Source organism: Lactuca serriola, chromosome 5, assembly GCF_051521515.1.
Source record: "Lactuca serriola cultivar US96UC23 chromosome 5, Lser_US96UC23_V15, whole genome shotgun sequence".
NCBI classification, from domain to species: domain Eukaryota; kingdom Viridiplantae; phylum Streptophyta; class Magnoliopsida; order Asterales; family Asteraceae; genus Lactuca; species Lactuca serriola.
The window spans coordinates 120,186,035-120,209,541 of NC_136412.1; positions in this window are offsets into that span (position 1 = coordinate 120,186,035).

Consider the following 23,507-nt stretch of genomic DNA (forward strand, 5'->3'; position numbering starts at 1 on the left):
TAGTGCTTCAGAAGGTATCAGGAGAGAGGATACCCTAGGGTTTATTACGTAACATTAAGTGTCTAAAACTTCAAGAGTTTGGAATTTGCAGTCCAAAAATGGTATTTGGACCAAAAACCCCTGAGACTATATAAGGAAAACTTAGCCATTTTGGATTCATTTGTGACATTTCCAACTAGAGAAAAGCCGATTTCTCTCTCAAGGATCTTCGACCGATCACCCCCAATTGTGAGTACTTCGACCTAGAGTGTATGTAAGTGTGTTATATGCCTTAATAACATGAAAAATCAGCCAAAACACCAAGGAAATGGTGTTCACGGCCCAAGATCTTTTTGGACCGTGAACACTAAATTTGGGGCCAAAGTGTGCCCAGTGCCCCTCCAAACCTTGGAACTGAACCTAGAGACTACCCATGGCTTGTTTAGACATCAAAAACATTAAGATTCAAGGGCTAAAAGTGAGTTCACGGCCAAGGATGCTCTTGGGCCGTGAACTCTATTTTAAGGTGCCAAAATGCCCTAAATGCCTTCCTTAAGCCAAGAGACTAGCATCGCACTTTACCTTGATGTGTCTAGGACCAAAAACAATCAAAATACCAACACCCATAGGTGTTTACAGCCGCAAACACATGACCAAATGGTCCATGGGCCGTAAACTCAAGTTAGGGGTGTTTTGATGCCACAAACACTTCCTAAGGCTTAGACTTGAATTTAGGATGCTTCCTTATGACCTTTAGGACCCTGATAAACATAAAAGGCCATGAGTTTACGGTAGTAAACTTATTTGGGCCGTGAACTCCTCAAAACCTCCAAATAAGGTGGTATTTCTCATCCTAGGGTAGAGTTAATGTCCCTAAATCACCCCTAGCCTTCAGAACTTGCACTTACACAAGAATAGCCATGATTTTACGCCCGTAAACTCCCTTGGGTCGTGAACTCATGGTAGTAAACTCATGTGAGTGCCTTTATACCTTCCTATGTTGATTCACATGTGATTCAAACACTTGGTTAAGGTGTTTCCTAGTCTCGGAAGGTGTTTCCTTTCATATAATTGTTCATAAACCCAATATTCATGTCAGTATGTGTCCTTACATATCATTTAGGACTTATTGTGTCTCAGGACTTCATTCGTGGAACTTCCAATACGTATGCGCATACCCGTTTGAATCACCCACATCAGGTGAGTTCATACCCCGTAATGAATCTTTTAACTATTTTAACTGTTTTAAGGGGGGGAATACAAGTTGAACACAGTGATAATTGTGTAAATGTTTGTTATAAACATCTTTCAAAATGTTAGTTATGTTATTTATAAGTTGTTAAAACATTCCAATAACTCGTTTAAAGGCCATGTTACTTTATAGTTATAGAAAACTCCGTTTTTAAAGTATAAGCATAACGTTGTAGATAAATGAGTCTTTTCAGTAATAGTCCAGTTAGAACATTAGTAAACTATTATAGGTATAGTTTAGGAGAATGCTATTCATTACTTCTAGTACAAAGAAGCACACAAAGAGTCTTTTCAGTTCAGGAGTCTATACTAATGGTATACTTTTACATAAATACGATATCAATACACGAGAACAGAACAGAACAAAACAAAACAAAACATAACAGATCATAACAAGTTAAGTTGCTATAGCATGATAACACACAAACAGGATCTAATTATACCAATGAACCACTAATGCATTAGTGATAGTTATATTGGGTATACATGATCATATAACTTTAATGTGAATTACACGGCTTGCAAGAAGTTGTTGGGGTCGCGTTGGGTTCCCTTAATCTCTTTACATTGAGAGCGTGTAGTAGGGGTTCTAGCTTTCACATCATAACTGTAATAAGACAAATATGTCCTTAGGATATTAGTACATCCGCATGTCATTATAAACGACATCTGTGTACTACTTCTCCCATTACTTTCATAAAGTGTCGGTAACACTTGAAAGTTGATCTATCTTCTAGTCAAGATATTTATAAACTAGGGAGAATATACTTTACATTTGACAAAGGATGGAGCATTATAGCTTCAAGTCTTGTTTTGTTATTTGTTTATGACTTCTATGTTTTGTGAACACACAAATTGTAAACACTTTCTTTCTCAATGAAATGGTTGTTCATTACTTGCTTACCATATACATATCTCGTGATACTTGACGTGACGTCCTAAACCCCCGAACGTTTCCATCGTTCCGGTTTTGGGGTGTGACAGATTGGTATCAGAGCATTGTTTATAGTGAACTAAGTATATCAACCGATAAAAGATATACGTCTATAAATACAATGGGGCTTAAGTGCTCTGGATAATGATATATGTAGAGTATAACTACAAGTTATGAAAATATACCTACTTGCTCATACATGTACATAATAGAAACAGGGTCACGAGGAGAACAAAACTAAAAGTATTTAAAGGTTGGGCACTGTCGTCAACCCGAACAGTTATGTAATCATAGCTAGGATCAATATAGCTTGATCAACTATATTCATTTGATATGTGACCAACATGTGTTTGGAAATGATGTGGTGTTGCAACAGGGTTAAAACTTACCAGAACACCAGACAAGAGGACGCCAGAACAAGTACAGTTAGAGTTAGAGTCCTATGGGGGTATTCTATGATACGCTAGCACGATAACGAATTTAGAACATACCAAGTACATTACGTTAGAATACTATAGGAGTATTTTAGTCGATATAAATAACTTATGTGATAACTTAAAAGACCATTGTAGATAGGTGTATAATCTTACAGGGTATATTCATAAAGTTTTATGTATAATCAAGATCTTATAGACATAGAATCTGTGACTAACGCTTCGCTATGCATTCCTCTTAAGGAAGTAGTGTTGAGGTGGGATCAATTATTCGAAGGTCTATTTGATATTCAATGATATACAACACCAACTGGTGTACCTTGTACAGTTATAGGAGGATTCCGTAAGGATCACCCCATAAAGTTACCTTAAAGATCATAGGTTCTTTAGTCACTTTCATTCTCACACGACAAGCCCAGACAAGCGTAACTACTTCCTCATAGTAGACAACAGAAGAGTTCAGGAGGAACAAGGACAAGTTCATCAGAAGTTTTTCAAGGAAAGATCAGCCGAAGTAACCAAAACGTATTACGCGTCACACTAATAAATATTAACTAGGTTAAATTATCGAGCGAGTGGAAACACTACTAACATTACATGTGTTAGAATTATTTCTTACATGCAGCTGGTAACAGTTATTCAGGAAACATATATTCATTCGAGGATAGTTATTTCAAATTCACAGAGTTTATTTGGTATAGACTCATTTATGGATTGTTGCTAGCACCTTGTGGAAGTGAGGACCCGATACATCCAGAACTAGGATAACCTTGTCTTTTTAGCTTTCGGCTTGTGTCCATTGCTATAGACTTATTCTGTCTCACCTTTGTTTTCTTTTAGCAAAGATGCCTCCTCGCAAATCACCCAGACACACTACTCCGATAACTCCCATACCTTCTCCGCAAATCGTTGCAGCAACTCTAAATGCTGCAGTGGCCGAGGCTGTGGCAACAGCCATGGCACAATGTCACCCCATCAGTACAGGTGGAGGTGAAACGCCTATCGATTCTACTCAAGGTGAGGTCCCTGTGCGCCCAAGAGAGTTCTCCTACAAGGACTTCAGCAGATGCCAACCGGTGTCCTTTAATGCGACTGAAGGAGTCATTGCTCTCATGCAATGGTTCGAGAAAACCGAGTTAGTTTTTGAAATCTTTTTATGCCCCGAAGGAAGCAAAGTCAAGTTTGCTGCCTGCACCTTCGATGGCAAGGCCTTAACATGGTGGAACAGCCATGTTAATTCACTGACCCTATCAGTGGCAAACTCAATAGGTTGGGAAAACCTAAAATAGTTAAGGCGGGAAGAATATTGCCCGTTTGGCGAGATTCAAAAACTGAAACAAGAGCTGTGGGATCTCACTATGGTCGGCTCAGACATAGTGACCTACACGGAACGGTTCATTGAACTAGCAGCTCTATGTCCCGAGATGATTACCTCAGAGAGCAAGAAGATAGAAAGGTACATTTGGGGTCTGACTGCTCCGACCCAGGGAAATGTGTTATTTTCTAATCCAGCCACGTTCGATAGTGCTAAACGCTTGGCTTAGCGACTCATCGATCATGGAGTCCGCCATAGCGTAAAAGTCCCTATTCCCGAGTCATCGAGGGAAGAGGACTATAATCAGAAGTCGGGGAACAAGAGGAAGAAGAAACAAACAACACATGACACCCCACAAGAGCAACGAGCGAGTACTATGTACGCCACTACGACACCTACTACTTCAGCACCTGCCAGTGGATATGCGGGAAACCTTCCGAAGTGTGGAAAATGCAACTTTCACCACACTAGAGTATGCCGGGAAATGCAGTGTCTGAACTGCCACAGAAAGGGACACACTGTCCGTTACTGCAGGGCTCCGACTCATCCGATCTCCCAAGTCCCCGGAGTTGAAGAAAACCAAGCCTGATATGGTTCTGGTGAGACTGGACACAATAAGAGGAACTGCCCGATAATCAAGAACTCAGGCGCGGATGGACGTATTTTGATGATCACCGCAGGAGAATCTACCCCGGAGTCGTCAACGAGTAGTGGTACGTTTTCAAAATAGTAATTACTTTTAAAATTAATTTATATTTATAAAAGATTAAAATTTGGGGCTGACACTTAAAAGTAACTATAACAACTCACATGAATAGGTCGTAATATTCAAGAGAACTAAAGGATCCCTTACATAATCTATTATGGCTCACCGTATACCTCAGGGTTGTGCGCAACTAAGATGTTGTAGACTTAGAGTGAGTGACTCCGCTTACGTCCGCTTTCCTTACTTGGTTGAGGATTTGAGGCAGAGATACTCAGTCGACTGCCTGGCTCATCTTAAAAATTCACAATTGGTATATGACGGGCGATGGTAGTGGTACCACGGGGGATTTTGGTATAAAAGTATCCCTTCAGTTAATGAAGCACTTTTGTTCGCATGTATGTGCACATAGCGGTACTATACGTAGGAGTGTTAACTTCACAAAGAAAACAGGAAACACGAGATCACTTACAAGGAGTACCTTGTTGAGCATACTAGGAGTACAGTACCAAGCATACCATGGATACATCGTCGTTTATCAAACATTTCTTTCATTTGACCAAATCTTTGTTCGGTATAGAGTACGTTGTTTTCTTTCGTCATGCGTTGGCGTGGTCCTCACCATACAAAGTTCATATGTTTCTATCACCTCGATCGGCAAGTTCTCGAAACTTTCTTCATTCGTATCAAAAGTCCGACCTGAATCAGAAATTTTATCTTTCGCATTCTAAACCCCGAAGTACTCGTGAGAACAGTACTTTGTCCTCCGAAGCCTTATCGTCAGACTTCCATAGACCGTCACGAAATACCACTCGTCCAGCAGACCAAGTTCGAGCATAGAGGCTATGGACGAATACAGCCCACCAATTATTTTTGAATGTATACGCCAGGGTGGTATATGAGTGTGATTACGCAGATCTAGTATGTGTGTTTCCGCCCTATCTCCTGTTCTCCATTGAGTTGTGGACCTGGGGCAGAGTCGCACATCCGACAGTCCTACTAATCCTAATTATATACGGCTTGTATACACAAGGTAATGATAGATGGAACAAGTATGAATCCTATCAAGAACACCAGTGCAAGTTGCCAGGTCTATGAGTGAGTATTCTGCAAATAAGAAGAGCGCAACCCCAATAGTAATGCTAAGAGAGCCAATTTCGGGACGAAATTCATTCTAACGGGGGGATGATGTGACAACCCAAAAATTTCCATTCAGTGAAACCATCCACTACAATTGAAGTCAAATCTGTTTCTGCTAACTTTCAAGCTTTTTGGAATAAGTTTGAGTGTTTTAAAGTTAATACTTCAGAAGGTATCAGGAGAGAGGATACCATAGGGTTTATTACGTAACATTAAGTGTCAAAAACTTCAAGAGTTTGGAATTTGTAGTCGAAAAATGGTATTTGGACCAAAAACCCCCGAGACCATATAAGGAAAACTTAGCCATTTTGGATTCATTTATGACATTTCCAACTAGAGAAAAGCCGACTTCTCTCTCAAGGATCTTCAACCGATCACCCCCAATTGTGAGTACTTCAACCTAGAGTGTATTTAAGTGTGTTATATGCCTTAATAACAGGAAAAATCAGCCAAAACACCAAGGAAATGGTGTTCACGGCCCAATATCTTCTTAGACCGTGAACACTAAATTTGGGGCCAAAGTGTGCCCAATGCCCCTCCAAACCTTGGAACTGAACCTAGAGACTACCCATGGCTTGTTTACACATCAAAAACATTAAGATTCAATGGTACCAAGTATGTGTGCCTTCGCTTCATTTCCTATTCTCGTTTGATTGTGGTCTTGAACCGAGTTCGCCCAATCTATTATCTACCCGAATCTATATATATTTATGCTTAGTATACATTAAGTCATCATAAGGGTACCAAGTATTGATCGGGTTTTAGGACACAGAGTCGAAGCATAGTTTTTCTAGTACAAAACATACTTTTCAAAGACAGTACTTTTGGTATACAAAACTAGTGATTTCCCAGATAAGGGCTTAATCCATTTTATTAAGCCAGTACAGTGTTAGAGACTTTAGGTGAGTCAACTCTATAACACCTTAGTTTATACACCATGTTTATATATAAAACTAATATCCAATAGATAGCTAAAATTGTGTTTTCCCCCGACGTCCTATTCTCGTTGGATTATGCGCTTAGGGCAGATTCTCCCAATTAACTATCTACGCGATATCAGGTTATATATAGCAGTATAAACAAAGCTATTATAAAAGTAATCACCGTAGTCAATATTTTACTATAAGAAAAATAGGTTTTCTTAAAGAACACTCCATTATATATAAAGGAACCATTATAAATAACTCCATGAGTAACAAGTGAATACACCAAGGTTATATATGAAAACAACCAATGGAATGTGTGTTATCGATTGTTTATTTACTCTAAGTATATATAACTTGTACCCACTTAGTACACATAGAAAGGCTTGTAGTGTCATTTTACTTAACTTCCATTAAAGTAGGAAACATAGGATATTCTAGAGGAACAGGTGAACATTTCAAAACAGAACTTACAGCTTACATCACTTGTGCATATACATTTTCAACCACACTTTACAACTTACTCACATCACTAAAATCTTATGAACTCACCAGCTTAATTGCTGATCAACTCTTTCAAATAACTTGTATTCTCAGGAGACTATTAGACAGGTGCTCATGTTGGGGATTCCGAAGATGGAGTATTAAAGCTTCAAGTCTTGTTTTTTTATTTGTTTATGACTTCTATGTTTTGTGAACACACACATTGTAAACACTTTCTTTCTTAATGAAATGGTTGTTCATTACTTTCTTACCATATACATATCTCGTGATACTTGACATGACGTCCTAAACCCCCGAACGTTTCTGCCGTTCCGGTTTTGGGGTGTGACAGATTGGTATCAGAGCATTGTTTATAGTGAACTAAGTATATCAACCGATAAAAGATATACGTCTATAAATACAATGGGGATTATGTACTTTGGATAATGATATATTTAGAGTATAACTACAAGTTATAAAAATATAACTACTTGCTCATACATGTACATAATAGAACTAGGGTCACGAGGAGAATAGAACTAAAAGTATTTAAAGGTTGGGCACTGTCGTCAACCCAAACAGTTATGTAATCATAGCTAGGATCAATATAGCCTGATCAACTATATTCATTTGATATGTGACCAACATGTGTTTGGAAATGATGTGGTGTTGCAACAGGGTTAAAACTTACCAGAACACCAGACAAGAGGACGCCAGAACAAGTACAGTTAGAGTTAGAGTCCTATGGGGGTATTCTATGATACGCTAGCACGATAACGAGTTTAGAACATACCAAGTACATTACGTTAGAATACTATAGGAGTATTTTAGTCGATATAAATAACATATGTGATAACTTAAAAGACCATTGCAGATAGGTGTATAATCTTACAGGGTATATTCATAAAGTTTTATGTATAATCAAGATCTTATAGACATAGAATCTGTGACTGACGCTTCGCTATGCATTCCTCTTAAGGAAGTAGTGTTGAGGTGGGATCAATTATTCGAAGGTCTATTTGATATTCAATAATATACAACACCAACTGGTGTACCTTGTACAATTATAGGAGGATTCCATAAGGATCACCCCATAAAGTTACCTTAAGGCTCATAGGTTCTTTAGTCACTTTCATTCTCGCACGACAAGCCCAGAAAAGCGTAACTACTTCCTCATAGTAGACAACAGAAGAGTTCAGGAGGAACAAGGACAAGTTCATCAGAAGTTTTTCAAGGAAAGATCAGCCGAAGTAACCAAAACGTCTTACGCGTCACACTAATAAATATTAACTAGGTTAAATTATCGAGCGAGTGGAAACACTACTAACATTACATGTGTTAGAATTATTTCTTACATGCAGCTGGTAACAGTTATTCAGGAAACAGATATTCATTCGAGGATAGTTATTTCAAATTCACAGAGTTTATTTGGTATAGACTCATTTATGGATTGTTGCTAGCACCTTGTGGAAGTAAGGACCCGATACATCCAGAACTAGGATAACCTTGTCTTTTTAGCTTTCGGCTTGTGTCCATTGCTATAGACTTATTCTGTCTCACCTTTGTTTTCTTTTTGCAAAGATGCCTCCTCACAAATCACCCAGACACACTACTCTGATAACTCCCATACCTTCTCCACAAATCGATGCAGCAACTCTGAACGTTGTAGTGGCCGAGGCTGTGGCAACAGCCATGGCACAATATCACCCCATCAGTACAGGTGGAGGTGAAACGCCTATCGATTCTACTCAAGGTGAGGTCCCTGTGCGCCCGTGAGAGTTCTCCTACAAGGACTTCAGCAGATGCCAACCGGTGTCCTTTAGTGGGACTGAAGGAGTCATTGCTCTCATGCAATGGTTCGAGAAAATCAAGTCACTTTTCGAAATCTGTTTATGCCCCGAAGGAAGCAAAGTCAAGTTTGTTGCCTGCACCTTCAATGGCAAGGCCCTAACATGGTGGAACAGCCATGTTAAGTCACTGACCCTATCAGTGGCAAACTCAATAGGTTGGGAAAACCTAAAACAGTTAATGCGGGAAGAATATTGCCCGTTGGGCGAGATTAAAAAACTGGAACAAGAGGTGTGGGATCTCACTATGGTCGGCTCAGACATAGTGACCTACACGGACCGGTTCATTGAACTAACAACTCTATGTACCGAGATGATTACCTCAGAGAGCAAGAAGATAGAAAGGTACATTTGGGGTCTGACTGCTCCGACCCAGGGAAATGTGTTATCTTCTAATCCAGCCACGTTCGATAGTGCTAAACGCTTGGCTCAGCGACTCATCAATCATGGAGTTCGCCACAGCGTAAAAGTCCCTATTCACAAGTCATCGAGGGAAGAGGACTATAATCAGAAGTTGGGGAACAAGAGGAAGAAGAAACAAACAACACAAGACACCCCGCAAGAGCAACGAGCGAGTACTATGTACGCCGCTACGACACCTACTACTTCAGCACCTGCCAGTTGATATGCGGGAAACCTTCCGAAGTGTGGAAAATGCAACTTTCACCACACTAGAGTGTGCCGGGAAATGCAGTGTCTGAACTGCCACAGAAAGGGACAAACCGTCCGTTACTACAGGGCACCGGCTCAACTGATCTCCTAAGTCCCCCAAGCTGAAGAAAACCAAGCCTGCTATGGTTCTGGTGAGACTGGACACAATAAGAGGAACTGCCCGATAATCAAGAACTCAGGCGCGGATGGACGTATTTTGATGATCACCGCAGGAGAATCTACCCCGAAGTCGTCGAAGAGTAGTGGTACGTTTTCAAAATAGTAATTACTTTTAAAATTAATTTATATTCATGTAAGAATCTACACAGGAGAATCTACCCCTTAGAGAATCTATCATGGCTCACCGTATACCTCAGGGTTGTGCGCAATTAAGATGTTGCAGACTTAGAGTGAGTGACTCCGCTTAGGTCCCCTTTCCATAATGAAGCACTTTTGTACGTATGTATGTGCACATAGCGGTACTATACGTAGGAGTGTTAACTTCACATAGAAAACAGGAAACACGAGATCACTTACAAGGAGTACCTTGTTGAGCATACTAGGAGTACAGTACCAAGCATACCAGGGATACATCGTCGTTTATCAAACATTTCTTTCATTTGACCAAATCTTTGTTCGGTATAGAGTCCATTGTTTTCTTTCGTCATGAGTTGGCATGGTCCTCACCATACTAAGTTCATATGTTTTTATCGCCTCGATCGGCAAGTTCTCGAAACTTTCTTCATTCGTATCGAAATTCCGACCTGAATCAGAAATTTTATCTTTCGCATTCTAAACCCCGAAGTACTCGTGCAAACAGTACTTTGTCCTCCGAAGCCTTATCGTCAGACGTCCACAGACTGTCACGAAATACCACTCATCCAGCAGACCAAGTTCGAGCATAGAGGCTATGGACGAATACAGCCCACCAATTATTTTTGAATGTATACGCAAGGGTGGTATATGAGTGTGACTACGCAGATCTAGTATGTGTGTTTCCGCCCTATCTCTTGTTCTCCGTTGAGTTGTGGACCTGGGGCAGAGTCGCACATCCGATAGTCCTACTAATCCTAATTATATACGGCTTGTATACACGAGGTAATGATAGATGGAACAAGTATGAATCCTATCAAGAACACCAGTGTAAGTTGCCAGGTCTATGAGTGAGTATTCTGCAAATAAGAAGAGCGCAACCCCAGTAGTAATGCTAAGAGAGCTAATTTCGGGACGAAATTCATTCTAACGGGGGGATGATGTGACAACCCAAAAATTTCCATTCAGTGAAACCATCCACTACAATTGAAGTCAAATCTGTTTCTGCTAACTTTCAAGCTTTTTGGAATAAGTTTGAGTGTTTTAAAGTTAATACTTCAGAAGGTATTAGGAGAGAGGATACCCTAGGGTTTATTACGTCACATTAAGTGTCCAAAACTTCAAGAGTTTGGAATTTGCAGTCCAAAAATGGTATTTGGACCAAAAACCCCCGAGACTATATAAGGAAAACTTAGCCATTTTGGATTCATTTATGACATTTCCAACTAGAGAAAAGCCAACTTCTCTCTCAAGGATCTTCAACCGATCACCCCAATTGTGAGTACTTCAACCTAGAGTGTATTTAAGTGTGTTATATGCCTTAACAACATGAAAAATCAGCCAAAACACCAAGGAAATGGTGTTCACGGCCCAAGATCTTCTTGGTCCGTGAACACTAAATTTGGGGCCAAAGTGTGCCCAATGCCCCTCCAAACCTTGGAACTGAACCTAGAGACTACCTTCCTATGTTAAATCACATGTGATTCAAACACTTGATTAAGGTTTTTCCTAGTCCCGAAAGGTGTTTCCTTTCATATAATTGTTTATAAAACCAATATTCATTTAAATATGTGTCCTTACATATCATTTAGGACTTATTGTGCCTCGAGACTTCATTTGTGGAACTTCCAATCCGTACGCGCATACCTGTTTGAATCACCCACATCAGGTGAGTTCATACCCCGTAATGAATCGTTTAACTATTTTAACTGTTTTAAGGGGGGAATACAAGTTGAACACAATGATAATTGTGTAAATGTTTGTTATAAACATCTTTCAATATGTTACTTATGTTATTTATAAGTTGTTAAAACATTTCAATAACTCGTTTAAAGGTTATGTCACTTTATAGTTATACAAAACTCTGTTTTTAAAGTATAAGCATAACTTTGTAGATAAATGAGTCTTTTCAGTAACAGTCCAGTTAGAGCATTTGTAAACTATTATAGGTATAGTTTAGGAGAATGCTATTCATTACTTCTAGTACAAAGAAGCATACAAAGAGTCTTTTCAGTTCAGGAGCCTATATTAATGGTATACGTTTACATAAATACGATATCAATACACGAGAACAGAACAGAACAGAACATAACGTAACAGAACAAAACAGAACAGAACAGAACAGAACAGAATAGAACATAACATAACATAACATAACAAGTTAAGTTGCTATAGCATGATAACACACAGACAGGATCTAATTATACCAATGAATCACTAATGCATTAGTGATAGTTATATTGGGTATACATGATCATATAACTTTAATGTGAATTACACGGCTTGCAAGAAATTGTTGGGGTCGCGTTAGGTTCCCTTAATCTCTTTACATTGAAAGCGTGTAGTAGGGGTTCTAGCTTTCACATTATGATCGTAATAAGACAAATATGTCCTTAGGATATTAGTACATCCGCATGTCATTATAAACAACATATGTGTACTACTTCTCCCATTACTTTCATAAAGTGTCGGTAACATTTGAAAGTTGATCTATTTTCTAGTCAAGATAGTTATAAACTAGGGAGAATATACTTTACATTTGACAAAGGAACAGTCGGGTTTAACTCAGATCAGAAGATGCCTTGGTAGAAGGCTACGATTAAAGGTTAGGATCATGATGCTAACTTTATGATTCCTTAATGTATACGTTATAGGATACATATATGCTAATAGATTTCGATAGCTAATAGGATGTGTGCCTTCGCTTCATTCCCTGTTCTCGTTTGATTGTGGTCTTGAACCGAGTTCGCCCAATCTATTATCTACCCGAATCTATATATATTTATGCTTAGTATACATTAATTCATCATAAGGGTACCAAGTATGGATCGGGTTTTAGGACACAAAGTCGAAGCATAGTTTTTCTAGTAAAAAACATACTTTTCAAAGACAATACTTTTGGTATACAAAACTAGTGATTTCCCAGATAAGGGCTTAATCCATTTTATTAAGCCAGTACAGTGTTAGAGACTTTAGGTGAGTTAACTCTATAACACCTTAGTTTATACACCATGTTTATATATAAAACTAATATCCAATAGATGGCTAAATGTGTGTTTTCTATCGACGTCCTATTCTCGTTGGATTATGGGCTTAGGGTAGATTCCCCCAGTTAACTATCTACCCGATATCAGATTATATATAGTAGTATAAACAAAGCTATTATAAAAGTAATCACCGTAGTCAATATTTTACTATAAGAAAAATAGGTTTTCTTAAAGAACTCTCCATTATATATAAAGGAACCATTATAAATAACTCCATGAGTAACAAGTGAATACACCAAGGTTATATATGACAACTATCTAACAACCAATGGAATGTGTGCTATCGATTGTTTATTTACTCTAAGTATATATATAACTTGTACCCACTTAGTACGCATAGAAAGGCTTGTAGTGTCATTTTACTTAACTTTCATTAAAGTAGGAAACATAGGATTTTCTAGAGGAACAGGTGAACATTTCAAAACAGAACTTACAGCTTACATCACTTGTGCATATACATTTTCAACCACACTTTATAGCTTACTCACATCACTAAAATCTTATGAACTCACCAGCTTAATTGCTGATCAACTCTTTCAAATAACTTGTATTCTCAGGAGACTATTAGACAGGTGCTCGTGTTGGGGATTCCAAAGATGGAGCATTAAAGCTTCAAGTCTTGTTTTGTTATTTGTTTATGACTTCTATGTTTTGTGAACATACACATTGTAAACACTTTCTTTCTTAATGAAATGGTTGTTCATTACTTGCTTACCATATACATATCTCGTGATACTTGACATGACGTCCTAAACCCCCGAGCGTTTCCGCCGTTCCGGTTTTGGGGTGTGACACTTCCACTCAGGTATTTCTGGCTACTGAAGTAGACCTGAGGCTTTTGATATTCCACCTTCACCTTGGCGCAAGTCAGGAACTTGCCCACGAAGGTAGCGATCTATGCTTTCATGTTTGGCAACCAATAGAGCTTTTTGAGATCCAGATAAATTTTATCGAAACCTGGGTGAACGGAGTATCGAGTCCTATGAGCTTCACTCATGAAAACCTCTTTATAACCGCCGAACTTTGGGGTCCAGATCCTGTTCATGAAATAATAAACTCCGTCTCCTTTGATCTATATGTTTTTTTCCATTCCCCTCAAGGCTTCATCCGCCATGTTCTTTGGTTTTAAGGCTTCCAGCTGAGGTTCTCTGATTTGAGTGGACAAATGGGAATGGATGGTCATTGTAAGGGCCTTCACTCTAAGACCTGAATACTCTTTCCAGTTGAGGGCATCCGGTACCACATTGTCCTTGTCGGGATGGTAGCCTATTTCACACTCATAATCACTGAGCAGCTCTACCCATTGTCGTTGCCTTTATACCTGCCTATGTTGAATCACATGTGATTCAAACACTTGGTTAAGGTGTTTCCTAGTCCCGGAAGGTGTTTCCTTTCATATAATTGTTTATAAAACCAATATTCATGTCAATATGTGTCCTTACATATCATTTAGGACTTATTGTGCCTCGGGAAGAGTTAGCGATTTGACCTGGCTATTCCATCATGTCAATGCTCTATTGGTGAAGGTGCAACAGGAAAAATTCACCTTGCTGGCCTCAGAACATGCACAAATCTCTAAAATTGATTCGATCTTCTCGAACCACCAGGTTAGGGCAATGACTCCTCCATTGACTGTGACATCCCCATTTTCACAGATAGAAAAGATCAATTTTGTTTATGCTTTATAAAAATCAAAGTACCTCTTTTAATAAAAATGTTGCAGAATTTGTTCCCAATAAAATATGATAAATGCGTTATCAAAGCTTTTCCGAAGAAAAAGTATTTTTATTCATTTTAAAACAATTGGGATGTCATCGTCAATACAGAAACATAAGCATAAACAGAACTTACATTTATTATCTCTAGTGATTTATATCTTCTTAATCTCTCAGTGTAATGGGACTTCATATCAACACATGTGATATAAATAAGCTGAGTGGGTCAGGTTGGGAAACCTGGTGAGTACATAGGGTTTTCAACCCACAATAATATAATTATTATGTTTAAACAATCAAACAATCAACCCAATTACCCATCCCCATTATCTTCTTTATTCTTAAGGATCTATCCTAAGAGTCATCTATCCTGCATTCTTTTATTCTGAAGTCCCTTACTTCCAGGGTTATAAGACTGGCACTAAATCCATAGCTTCCAATGCTTGTTCGTAAAGCACTAAGTCCATAACTGCTATAATTTATTCATTGGGTACTAAATCCATAGCTACCAGTGTTTATCTAATAGGTACTAAGTCCATAGCTACCAATTCCTAACAGGTACTAAGTCCATAGCTACCGGTGTTTATCTAGTAGGTACCAAGTCCATACTTACCAATTGCTAACAGGTACTAAGTCCATAGCAACTAGTGTTTATCTAGTAGGTACTAAGTCCATAGCTACCAATTCCTAACAGGTACAAAGTCCATAGCTACCAGTGTTTATCTAGTAGGTACTAAGTCCATAGCTACCAATTCCTAACAGGTACTAAGTCCATAGCTACCGGTGTTTGTCCAATAGGCACTAAGTCTATAGCTACCAATGTTTACTCACATCATCTTTTATCTCTTATCATTCATCTACCCATGTCATGCCCATTCCTATTTGTATATATAAAATACATATAGAGTTTAAATCATTTAAAACATGTATAAAAACGTTCATCCAACATAGACAACAAGTATTCAGATAATATGCACATAAAGAAAGTAGTTGATATAAAATACTTCATATCTATGTGTAAGATGAAAGTAACTATGCACTCACTTGTTAAGGTGGTGACTCGGCACTCGGACAGCACTACGTTACTTCTTAAAACAATTTCCTTCGACAAAACCTAGTATCATAACCGTTAGTGCTTAGTCTAATATTCTCCAAGGCTAACTAATAGTCTAGCTATTATTATTATTATATATAAGCGTTAAATAACACTTTATAAGTCATAATAATAGCCCAAATAATTATTATGAGTTACTAATAACGTTACTTTAATTAAATAAAAGCTACATTAAAAATTGCGTAGGCGTAACTCCTTACAGCGGGTTTTGTAGAAAACTGGGCTCCACTGGAGCAGCGTTCTCGAGCCGAAAGGCTCTTCTTCTTGGAGCCTTCGGGCGCTCTGGGGATTATGCCTTGTGTCTAGGGAGGTTCCCTAGGCTTTTCGGGGGTTTCTGGGGCTAGAGAGAGCTTTTAGAGAGAGAGAGAGAGGGAGGAAGAAGTAGGAAGGTGTGAGAATGAATGGAGGCCTCACGACTTATTTATACAGGTTGGAGGAAGTTTCACGTTGTGAATCTCTTGATGTTCACGTTGTGAGTGAGCTTGGGCTCCGAGTCATAGTCTGGTGACATGTGGTATCGCACACAGGTGGAAATCAGCTGATTTTCAAAAATTCATAACTTTCGCATACCAACTCCGTTTTTGACATTCTATATATCCACGTGTAGGTAAAATCAAGATCTATAACTTTCATTTAGACTCCGTCGGCTAATTCTCGACCGATCTTAAAATTAATAGTAGGAGGTGTTTAGACTGTTAAATGACCGCGAAGAATTCGTAACTCCTTCATACGGACTCCGTTTTCGTCTGTATTTTTACGATTGAGTTCCTATTAATGAGATATTCAACTCTAATTTAGGTTGCGTAAGCCAATAACAGCTCAAACTAAAATTCGAGTTTCGGGTCGTGCACTGCTAAGCTGAATCTTAGAAAAATCATAAGTTCCTCATACGAAGTCAGATTTGGGCGTTCTTTTTATGGATGTTCTCGATTTAATGTATACTAAAACTTTTGTTTAGATCACTAAGGCTAAAAATTCCTCTATCGTGATTTCACTATTTACGTCTCCCGGTGTCGTGCCGGTTTTGCCGAAAAACTTTGACGGGCCATAATTTCTTCGTTATAACTCGGATTTCGGCGCTTTTTATATGTACAGAACCCTTGAGACATATTATTCAACTTGGTTAAGATTATTTATTCTAAATAATCTTTTGTCGAAAAGTCATTTTCGACTCCTATTATCTCTAGATTGACTATCCCGGATCTACGGACGTTAATATTATCTCCCCCTTAGGATGATTACGTCCCGGAATCATCAACGAAACAGGACTCATATGATGACTCCATACGTTATCTCTTCATACTAAGTAATAACCGTAACTTTCATGTTTCTTCGAACGAGTATCTAACTCTAAGACTTCCTGACCGCAGGCGGTGCCCGATCTTGGACCCGCTCCCTATCTCATGTTAAACTTCCAATCATGATCTTCATGTTGAGATCTCGATCTTTATTGGAGACTCATTCTTTAACAAACTTGAGATAAGTTTCTTCCTTCGATTATCATAATAGACCGATGGGTCATGTTCTAACGACCTCTCATCATATGATGCATCGCTTGGACTCATGTCTTTTAGAGTCAAATTCCAGAACAGACTATACCTTCCTTCATGTTCTAACCACATCTTAAAATGTAGCATTTCTAGCTATAAGCAACTTTTCGCGATACCTCTACTGATCGCTTTTTATTCCAATCTTCTATCTTAAGTCAGATGTTACACCGAACTTCATTTTATAAACCACATAACATACTCAGTGTAGTCGGACTCAATTCGATATGACCACTAGGGTCGGAATATCAACAATCTTCTTAGTCATTACCGAAACGATGGTAATGACATACTTGAATAAAACGGAATCAATTACTAGCTTCTTGGTAACCTTGTGACTTTCCTTGATCCAAGCGTGAGTCTTGTGCTTCCGGTAGTATACGCATCTACTAACTTTCACACCTACTAATACTCGTCCCAAGTATTGTCTCGCAGTTTTCCAAGAGATCATGCAAGAAAATCACATAACAGTTTAACACATCAGATAACAAAATGAAGGCTTTATTATTTCTTGAAACTATTACATAGGTGTTCAAGTTCACCCTAGACTATGCCTCTAATAGGCTACCTCATAACTCGATCTTCGGGTATGAATTCCTCATCCTTGGTTCCTCGCATTGATTTCCACTTCGTTGAGGATCAGGTGGAATGCCCTTGGCCTTGGTGGTGTGTTTAGCCTTGCTACTTCGTTTTTTTTTTTTGGGAAATTTCTAGACAAGTGCCCCTTGCCTCCACATCCGTAGCATACGTTATCATTATGTGTACAATCCTTGGAATAGTGACCAGTCATTCCACACTTGTAACAAGTCACTTCTTCGTTGCACTTCCTACAATGTTTTTTCTTGCATTAATCACACCGTCTCGCTTCACCTCTTTCTCCTCCTCCAAACTTTGAGAATTTGATCTCCTTGTTGTACCTTGAAGATCCTTCAAACTTCTGCTTTTCTCCTACCTTATCCCTTTCTATACCTTTTTCTCTTATCTGGGTCTCTACGTTCTTAGCTGATCTAATGATTGTTTTCAAAGTAGTTGCCATTTTGACCATTGGGCCAAAGTCTGTGGGCAGTCCGTTAGCAAACCTATCAATCTTGGAGAGTTAAGTAGGAACCAAGTAGGGAAATAGCTTCATCCTCTCGGTGAATGCAGTGGCATACTCATCAACACCCATCTTTCCATTCTTCAGGTTCTGAAACTTGTTTTTTAGATCTATCTCTGAGCAGTACTGCATTTTCAACTGTTCCAAGAACTTTTCCCATGACATCCTTAGGGCTTCTCCTCGTGGCATCATATCTGTCAATAGCTTCCACCTGCTAGAGACTCCAGTTTTCAGCTGTCTTACTACGAAGACAGTCTTTTGTTTCTCGCTACAGCTGCAACTCTTCAACACCATCTCAATCTCGAAGATCCAATCCGTAATCACAACCGGCTTCAGGCTTTCTGAGAGACTCGATGGTTTCGACCCAAGAAATTCTTGTACATTCGCCCATCCTTGTCGTTTCTCCTCTCCGGGTCATCCCTTCATTCACCTTGAGTCCCCACTTGACTCACTTGACGGTTGTAGTTCCTTTCCTGCGATTGCTCGGAATCAGCTTGGGTTGCTTAATGGGCATAGTAAGTTCATCCCTATTCAACATCCGCCTCATTTCTTCTACTACAACAAGTATTTGCATGATGACTGGCTCGGGTACATCTTCTACTACAACAAGTATTTGCTGAATCATCGGGGGTTGATTCCTATTCCCATTTGTATTCCCAACTCCACTTCGGGTTCTTGCCATTTTGATCTATACACCGAATAAGGTGAATCTGGATCTTAATTTAGGATTGACGCTTTAAATCATCCTTATCACTCCGAAATGTTTATATGCTAGTTCTAACATCGTATTCGTATGTTTAGAATCCTAAACACATAAGGTTTCTAGATCCGGTCGGCAACAGACCAAAGATCCGATCAAACTATAGCATAAAGCATAACAAATCATTAGCATGTAAAAGCAATTTAGGCATCATTTCTAAAATAAGCTAGTGCTTGTGTCTATTCAAGTGTATTACCTAAATCTATTAGACACACTCCTCACAATCATTGCTTAGCATTCTAAGTTTAAGTCTAGAAATAAATCCATATTCCTAGTTCGCTTAAACTAATGCTCTGATACCAACTATGACATCCCCATTTTCACGGCCAGAAAAGACCGATTTTGTTTATGCTTTATAAAAATCAGAGTACCTCTTTTAATAAAAATGTTGTAGAATTTGTTCCTAGTAAACATGATAAATATGTTATCAAAGAATTTCTGAAGAAAAGTATTTTTTTCATTTTAAAACATTTGGGATGTCATTGTCAATACAGAAACATAATCATAAACAGAACTTACATTCATTATAACTAGTGATTTATATCTCCTTAATCTCTCAGTGTAATGTGACTTCATATCAACACCTATGATATAAATAAGCTGAGTGGGTCAGGTTGGGAAACCTGGTGAGTACATAGGGTTTTCAACCCACAATAATATAATTATTATGTTTAAACAATCAAACAATCAACCCAATTATCCATCCCCATTATCTTCTTTATTCTTAAGGATCTATCCTAAGAGTCATCTATCCTGCATTCGTTTATTCCGAAGTCCCTTGCTTCCAGGGTTATAGGACTGGCAGTAAATCCATAGCTACCAATGCTCGTTCTTAAAGCACTAATTCGATAGCTATTATAGTTTATTCATTGGGTACTAAATCCATAGCTACCAGTGTTTATCTAATAGGGACTAAGTCCATAGCTACCAGTGTTTATCTAGTAGGTACTAAGTCGATAGCTACCAATTCCTAACATGTACAAAGTCCATAGCTACCAGTGTTTATCTAATAGGTACTAAGTCCATAGCTACCAATTCCTAACAGGTACTAAGTCCATAGCTACCAGTGTTTGTCCAATAGGCACTAAGCCTATAGCTGCCAATGTTTAGTCACATCATCTTTTAACTCTCATCATTCATCTACCCATGTCATGCCCACTCATATTTGTATATATAAAATATGTATACAGTTTAAATCATTTAAAACATGTATAAAAAGGTTCATCCATCATAGACAACAAGTATTCAGATAATATGCACACATAGCATGTAGTTTATATAAAATACTTCATATCTATGTGTAAGATGAAAGTAACTATGCACTCACTTGTTAAGGTGGTGACTCGGCACTCGGACAACACTTCGTTACTTCTTAAAACAATTTTCCTTTTACAAAACCTAGTATCATTACCACTAGCGTTTAGTCTAATATTCACCGAGGCTAATTAATAGTCTAGCTATTATTATTATTATTATTATTATTATTATTATTATTATTATTATTATTATTATTATTATTATTATTATTATTATTATTATTATATATAAGCGTTAAATAACACTATATAACTCATAATAATAGCCCAAATAATTATTATAAGTTACTAATAAAGTTACTTTAATTAAATAAAAGTTACATTAAAATTTTCATAGGCGTAGCTCACTTACAGCAGGTTTTATAGAAAACCGGAATCTGCTAGAGCAGCGTTCCCGAGCCGAAAGTGTCTTCTTCTCAGAGCCGTCGGGCGCTCCAGGGCTTCCGCCTCGTGCTAGGGAGGTTCCCTAGCTTTTCGGGTGGTTTCGGGGGCTAGAGAGAGGTTCTAGAGAGAGAGGAAGAAGTAGGAAGGTGTGAGAATGAATAGAGGTCTCACCACTTATTTATACGGGTTGGAGGAAGGTTCACGTTCTTGAATCTCTTGATGTTCACGTCGTGAGTGAGCTTGGGCTCCAAGTCACAGTCTGGTGCTGACACGTGGTATCGTACAAGGTAGAAATCAGCCGATTTTCAAAAATTCATAACTTTCGCATACGAACTCTGTTTTCAACATTCTATATATCCACATGTAGGTAAAAACAAGATCTATAACTTTCATTGTGACTCCGTTGGCTATTTCTCGACCGATCTTAAAATTAATAGTAGGAGGAGTTTAGACTGTTAAATGACCGCAAAGAATTCGTAACTCCTTCATACGGACTCCGTTTTCGTCTCTATTTTTATGGTTGAGTTCCTATTAATGAGATCTTCGACTCTCATTTTGGTCATGTAAGCCAAAAACCGCTCGAACTAAAATTCGAGTTTCGGGCCGAGCACTGTTAAGTCGAATCTTAGAAAAATCATAACTTCCTCATACGAACTCAGATTTAGGCGTTCTTTTTATGGATGTTCTCGGTTTAATGTATACTAAAACTTTTGTTTAGATCACTAAGGATAAAAAGTCCTCTATCGTGATTTCACTATTTACGTCTCCCGGTGCCGTGTCGGTTTTGCTGAAAAACTTCGACGGACCATAACTTATTCATTATAACTCGGATTTCGACGCTCTTTATATGTACGAAACCCTTGAGACATATTATAAAACTTGGTTAAGATTATTTCATATAAATAATCTTTTGTCGAAAAGTCATTTTCGACCCCTATTATCTCTAAATTAAATAGCCCGGATCTACGAGCGTTACACTGACCACCCTCAAGATTATGGGGATGGGTACCACTTCCCGATCCGCTAGAGCTGCTAAAATTTATCTGCGACATCGTAGCAGCCACAACGGCTATATCTGCTTCCTGGAACATGGCAGGATCGAACTGAGGAGGTGGTGGCGGAAGAGGATTTGTCGGGGGATTGTTGCTTTTTCTGTTGGGTCTCTTCCTGGGAGGAATCTTTCTGTAAAAGATACCAGGGTAAAATGACGATGAGCCTTCTATACTGATCATGAATTGGATAATTTTGAGCAAGATAAATCTTAATCCTACAACGATAACAGATATCTACAATAAATGTTTACTATCGTAAACAAGGAATTGCAGGTCTTTCATTATAGAGGATTAGTACTACTTGTGATAATTATGTGCAGTGTTATAGAACCATAAAATCCTCCTATAGTATTTTAACTATGTGCTTCATTAGTATAAGATTTGGTGAGTTTTAGACTTGTCGCAACACCACAGTCTCTCCCAAACACACGTTGGTTATATCTTAAACAAATATAGTTGATCAGGTTATATTGGCCCTACATATGACTACATAACTATTCAGGTTTAACCGTAGTATCCAAATCGCGTAAAATACTTTTATGTAGTTCTTACTATGTTATACCTTTTTGTACATTTGTATACTTGTGTACTTCTTGTAAAATACTTATATTTTAAAGTATACATTTAGTTTCATAGCACTTCGGCCCCTTTAGTGTTTATAGGTGTATACCATGTAAGGTTCGGTGTACCTAGTTCACTATAAACAATAGCTCTGATACCAATCTATCATACCCCCAAACGGGAACGTTCGGGGGTGGATGACGTCATATGTAGTATCATAACAATTGCATAATAGTAATCAAAGTAAACACAACCATTACATTGGATGTATATAAAAATGTATTTACATCTGTTTGATTCATATTAATATACATCAAAAATATAACAAAATATAAAGATGTGACTCTATATGCTCCATCTTCTCAAAAGTCTGTTGAGGTACCTGTCTACTGATTTCCTGAGAATACAAGCGGGTTTGAAAAGAGAGTATCAGCATAAAAGCTGGTGAGTTCATAAGCATGTTTTTTTAATGAAAACCTGTTAATGAATCAGTGAAAATGCTTATATGTTTCCAATAAAATCCAATATTTTCTAATTTATGAGTTCGTTACAGTGATCTATAAGTACGAAAACCCTGGCTATCACCAGTACGTATAGAATGTTCTGTTGGAAAACCCTGGTTATTACCAATATATATATATATATATATATATATATATATATATATATATATATATATATATATATATAGTAGTTACATTAATTAAAATAAAACTAATGAAGAATAAAATCCTGTAAAACAAAAGTTAATTAATACTATTATGAGTCGTATAACCATCCTTGATATGACTGATGGCCTCTACGACGTTCTTCAGGCTTCGGACGGTATAATATTTGTCACCCCGTGCATGCCTGCCTAACTGTAGCTAGCAGTTTAGGTGTGGGATTGCTAGTCCCAAATAGATCTATTCACAAATCTCACACTCTACCTCCAGGAGACTCT